Source organism: Vitis riparia, chromosome 14 (assembly GCF_004353265.1).
Source record: "Vitis riparia cultivar Riparia Gloire de Montpellier isolate 1030 chromosome 14, EGFV_Vit.rip_1.0, whole genome shotgun sequence".
Lineage (NCBI taxonomy): Eukaryota > Viridiplantae > Streptophyta > Magnoliopsida > Vitales > Vitaceae > Vitis > Vitis riparia.
Window position 1 is genome coordinate 23,063,493 of NC_048444.1, and position 5,547 is coordinate 23,069,039.

Genomic DNA, 5,547 nt, shown 5'->3' on the forward strand with positions numbered 1-5,547 from the left:
AATCCTGGCGAGTACCGGAAAAGGGTAGAATCCGAGCGAGTACCGAAAAAGGGTAGAATTCGAGCGAGTACCGAAGAAGGTTTGAATCCAAGCGAGTACCGAAAAAGGGTCCGGGCGAATATTGAGAAAGGGTAGAATCCGGGCAAGTACCGGGAAAGGTAGAATCCAAGCGAGTATCGGAGAAGGATAGAATCCGAGTGAGTACCGGAAAACGGTCCGAGCGTGTACTGGAGAAAGGTAGAATCTGGGCAAGTACCGAAAAAGGGTCCGGGGGAGTACTGGAAAAAGGTAGAATCCGGGCGAGTACCGGAGAAGGTTAGAATCCAAGCGAGTATCGAAAAAAGGTTCAGGAGAGTACTGGATAAGGTAGAAACCAGGCGACTACCGAAAAAGGGTAGAATCCGGGTGAGTGCCGAAAAAAGGTCCGGGCGAGTACTAGGAAAGGTAGAATCTAGGCGAGTATCGGAGAAAGGTAGAATCTGGGCGAGTACCTAAAAAGGATCCGGGCGAGTACTGGGAAAAGTAGAATCCAGGAGAGTACCAAAGAAGGGTAGAATTTGGGTAAGTATCGAAAAATGGTAGAATTTGGGCGAGTATCGAAGAAGGGTAGAATCCGGGCGAGTATTGGAGAAGGGTAGAATCCAGGCAAGTACCGAAAAAGGGTCCGGTCGAGTACCGGGAAAGGTAGAATCTGGGCGAGTACCGGAGAAGGGTAGAATCCAGGCAAGTACCGAAAAAGGGTCCAAGCGAGTACGAGGAAAGGTAGAATCCGGGCGAGTATCGAAAAAGAGTCCGGACGAGTATTGGGAAATGTAGAATCTAGGCAAGTAATAGAGAAAGGTTGAATCTAAGCGAGTACCGAAAAAGGATCTGGGCGACTACCGGGAAAGGTAGAATCCAGGTGAGTACCGAAGAAGGGTAGAATTTGGGCAAGTATCGAAAAATAGTAGAATCCGGGCGAGTATCAAAAAAGGGTAGAATCCGGGCGAGTACCAGAGAAAAGTAGAACTCGGGCGAGTACCGAAAAAGGGTCCGAGCGAGTACTGGAAAAGGATAGAATCCGGGTGAGTACCAAAAAATGGTAGAATCCGGGCGAGTACCAGAGAAGGGTTGAATCCAAGCGAGTACCGAAAAAGGGTTCGGGCTAGTATCAAAAGAGGGTAGAATCATGACGAGTACCGGGAAAGGTAGAATCCAGGCGAGTACCGGAGAAAGGTAGAATCCAGGTGAGTACCGACAAAGGGTCCGGGCGAGTACTGGAAAATGGTAGAATTTGGCCGAGTACCGGAGAAGGGAAGAATTCGGGCGAGTACCGAAAAAAAGGTTCAGGCGAGTAGTAGGAAATGTAGAAACCAGGCGAGTACCGAAGAGGGGTAGAATCCGGGTGAGTATTGAAAAAGGATAGAATCCAGGCGAGTAGCGGGAAAGGTAGAATCCGGGCGAGTACCAGAGAATGGTAGAATTTGGGAGATTACCAAAGAAGGGTAGAATCCGGGCAAGTATAGAAAAAGGGTTTGGGCGACTACCGGGAAAGGTAGAATCCAGCGAGTACCGGAGAAGAGTAGAATTCGGGTGAGTACAGTATAAGGGTAGAATCCGAACGACTACCGAAAAAGGATCCGGGCGAGTATAGGGAAAATTAGAATCTAGGCGAGTACCGGAGAAGGGTAGAACTCAAGCGAGTACCCGAGAATCGTAGAATCCGGGCGAGTACCGAAAAAGGGTTTAGGCGAGTATGAGAAAGGTAAAATCCAGGCGACTACCGGAGAAGCGTAGAATCCTGGCAAGAATCGAAAAATGTAGAATCCGGGCGAGTACTAGAGAATGGTAGAATTCGGGAGTGTACTAGAGAATGGTAGAATCCGGGGGAGTATAGAAAAAAGGTCTAAGCGACTACCGGGAAAGGTAGAATCCAGGCGAGTACCGGAGAACGGTGGAATTCGGGTGAGTTCCGGAGAAGGGTAGAATCAGGAGAGAATAAAAAAAGGTAGCATCCGGGTGAGTACTAGAGAAGGGTCTATTTCAGGCGAGTACCAAAAAAGGGTTCGGGCGAGTACCGAGAAAGGTAGAATCTGGGTGAGTACCGAGAAAGGTAGAATCCAGGCGAGTACCGAAGAATAGTAGAATCCGGGCGAGTACCGGAGAAAAGTAGAATCCAGGCGAGTATCGAAAAAAGGTCCAGGTGAGTACTGGAAAATGGTAGAATCCGGCGAGTATCGAAAAAGGGTAAAATCTGGGCTAGTATCGAAAAAGGGTCCGAGCAAGTACATGGAAAGGTAAAATTCGGGCGAGTACTGGAGAATGGAAGAATTCGAGTGAGTACCGAATAAAGGTAGAATCCGGGCAAGTACGGGAAAAGGTAGAATCCAACCGAGTACCAGAGAAGGGTAGAATCCAAGCGAGAATAAAAAAAAGGTAGCATCCGAGTGAGTACCGGAGAAGGGTATATTCCGGGCGAGTACCGAAAAAGGGTTCAGGCAAGTACCAGGAAAGGTAGAATCCGGGCGAGTACCTGGAAAAGTAGAATCCAGGCGAGTACCGAAGAAGGGTAGAATCTGGGCGAGAATAAAAAAAAGTAGAATCCGGGCGAGTACTGGAGAAGGGTCCGAGCGAGTACCGGAGAAGGGTCCGGGCGAGTACTGGAAAATGTTAGAATACGGGCTAGAATTGGAAAAGGGTAAAATCTAGGCAAGTACCAAAAAAGAGTCTAAGCGAGTACGGGGAAAGGTAAAATCCGGGCGAGTACCGGAGAAAGGTATATTCCGAGTGAGTACCGGAGAATAGTAGAATCCGGCCGAGTACCAGATAAGGGTAGAATCCGACCGAGTACCGAAAAAGGGTCCGACCGAGTACGGGGAAAGCTAAAATCCGAGCGAGTATTGGAGGAGGGAATATTCCGGGCGAGTATCGGAGAAGGATAGAATCAGGGCGAGTACCCGAAAATGTAGAATCTAGGCGAGTACCGAAGAAGGGTAGAATCTGGGCAAGAATCGAAAAAGGTAGATTCCGGGTGAGTACCGAAGAAGGGTCTGGGCGAGTACCGAAGAAAAGTAGAATCCGGGCGAGTACCAAAAAAGGGTCCGGGTCAGTGCCGAGAAAAATAGAATCCAGGCAAGTACCGGAGAAGGGTAGAATTCGGGTGAGTACTGGAGAAGGGTATATTCTGGGCGAGTACAGGAGAAGGGTAGAATCCGGGCGAGAATCGAAAAAGGTAGAATTCGGGCGAGTACCGGAGAAGGGTAGAATCTAGGCGAGTAAAGCAGAAGGGTAGAATCAGGGCGACTACAGGGAAAAGTAGAATCCAGGCAAGTACCGAAAAAGGGTAGAATCTGGGTGAGTACCGAAGAATGGTAGAATCTGGGCGACTACAGTAGAAGGGTAGAATCCGGGTGACTACTGCAGAATGGTAGAATCCGGGCGATTACCAGTGAAGAGTAGAATCTGGGCGAGTACAATAAAAGGGTCCGGGAGAGTACTAGAGAAGGTAGAATCCAGGTGAGTAGCGGAGAAAGGTAGAATTCGAGCGAGTACCGAAAAGGGTCCAAGCGAGTGCCGAGAAAAAGTAGAATCCAGGGGAGTACTTGAGAAGGGTAGAAATCAGGAGAGTGCCGGAGAATGGTAGAATCTGGGCAAGTACCGGGAAAAAGTAGAATCTGGGCGAGTACCGAAAAAGGGTCTGGGTGAGTAACAAGAAAATGTAGAATCCAAGGGAGTAACGGAGAAGGGTAGAATCCGGGCGAGTACCGAAAAAAGGTCCAGGCGAGTATTAAGAAAGATAGAATCCAGGCGAGTACCGGAGAAGGGTAGGAACGGACGAGTACCAAAGAAGTGTAGAATCGGGGCAAGTAAAGGAAAAGGGTCCGGGCGAGTATCGGGAAAGGTAGAATGTAGGCGAGTACTGGAGAAGGGTAGAATCCGGGCTAGTATAGGAGAAAAGTAGAATCCGGGCGAGTACAGGAGAATGGTAGAATCCGGGCGAGTACCGGAGCAAGGTAGAATCCAAGCGAGTACCGAAGAAAAGTAGAATTCAGGCGAGTACGAAAAAAGCTCCAGATGAGTACCAGGAAAGGTAGAATCCAGAAAAGTACCGGAGAAGGGTAGAATCCAGGTGAGTACCATTGAATTGTCGAATTCGGGCGAGTACTAGAGAAAGTTAGAACCCGGGCGAGTACCGAAAAAGGGTTCGAGCGAGTATCGAGAAAGGTAGAATTTAGGTGAGTACCGGAGATGGGTAGAATCCGAGTGAGTACCAGAGCAGGATAGAATCCGAGTGAGTACCGGAGCAGGATAGAATCCGAGGGAGTACAGGAGAAGGGTAGAATCCGGGCGAGTACCGGAAAAGGTAGAATCTAGGTGAGTACCGGAGAAAGGTATAATCCAGGCGAGTACCGGAGAAAGGTACAATCCGGGCGAGTACTGAAGAATGGTAGAATCCGGGTGAGTATAGTAGAAGGGTAGAATCCATGTGAATATCGAAAAATGGTAGAATCCAGGCGAGTATAGTAGAATGGTAGAATCCGGGCGAGTACCTAAAAAAGGTCCGGGCGAGTACCAGGAAAGGTAGAATCCAGGCGAGTACCTGAGAAAAGTAGAATCCGGGCGAGTATCGGAGAAGAGTAGAATCCGGGCGAGTACCGAGAAAGGTAGAATACAGGCGAGTATTGGAGAATGGTAGAATTCGGGCGAGTATAGCGGAATGGTAGAATCTGTATGAGTACCGAAAAAGGGTAGCATCCGGGTGAGTACCGAAAAATGGTAGAATCTGGGCGAGTACAGGGGAAAAGTAGAATCCGGGTGAATACCGAAAGAGGGTTCGGGCGAGTATCGAGAAAATGTAGAATCTAGGGGAGTATCGGAGAAGGGTAGAATCCGGGTAAGTACCGAAGAAGGGTAGAATCCAGGCGAGTACTGGGGAATGGTAGAATCCAGGCGAGTATCAGGAAAGGTAGAATACAGGCGAGTTCCGGACAAAAGTAGAATCCGAGCGAGTACCAGAGAAGGGTAGAATCCGGGTGAGTACCAGGAAAGGTATAATATAGGCGAGTACTGGAGAAGGGTAGAATCCAGGCGAGTATAGTAGAAGGGTAGAATCAGTGTGATTACTGAAAAAGGGTAGAATCCGGGCGAGTATAGTAGAAGGGTAGAATCCAGGCGAGTACTTGAAAAGGGTCCGGGCGAGTACCGAGAAAGGTAGAATCCAGGCGAGTATTTGAAAAAAGTAGAATCCGGGCAAGTACCGGAGAAGAGTAGAATCCGGGCGAGTACTGGGAAAGATAGAATACAGGCGAGTATTGGAGAATGGTAGAATCCGGGCGAGTATAGTGGAATGGTAGAATCCGGGCGAGTATAGTGGAATGGTAGAATCCGTGCGAGTACCGAAGAAGGGTACCATCCTGGTGAGTACCAAAAAATGGTAGAATCTGGGTTAGTATAGGGGAAAAGTAGAATCTAGGGGAGTATCAGAGAAGGGTAAAATCCGGGCGAGTACCGAAGAATGGTAGAATCAAGGCGAGTACCGAAAAAGGGTCTGGGCGAGTACTAGAATAG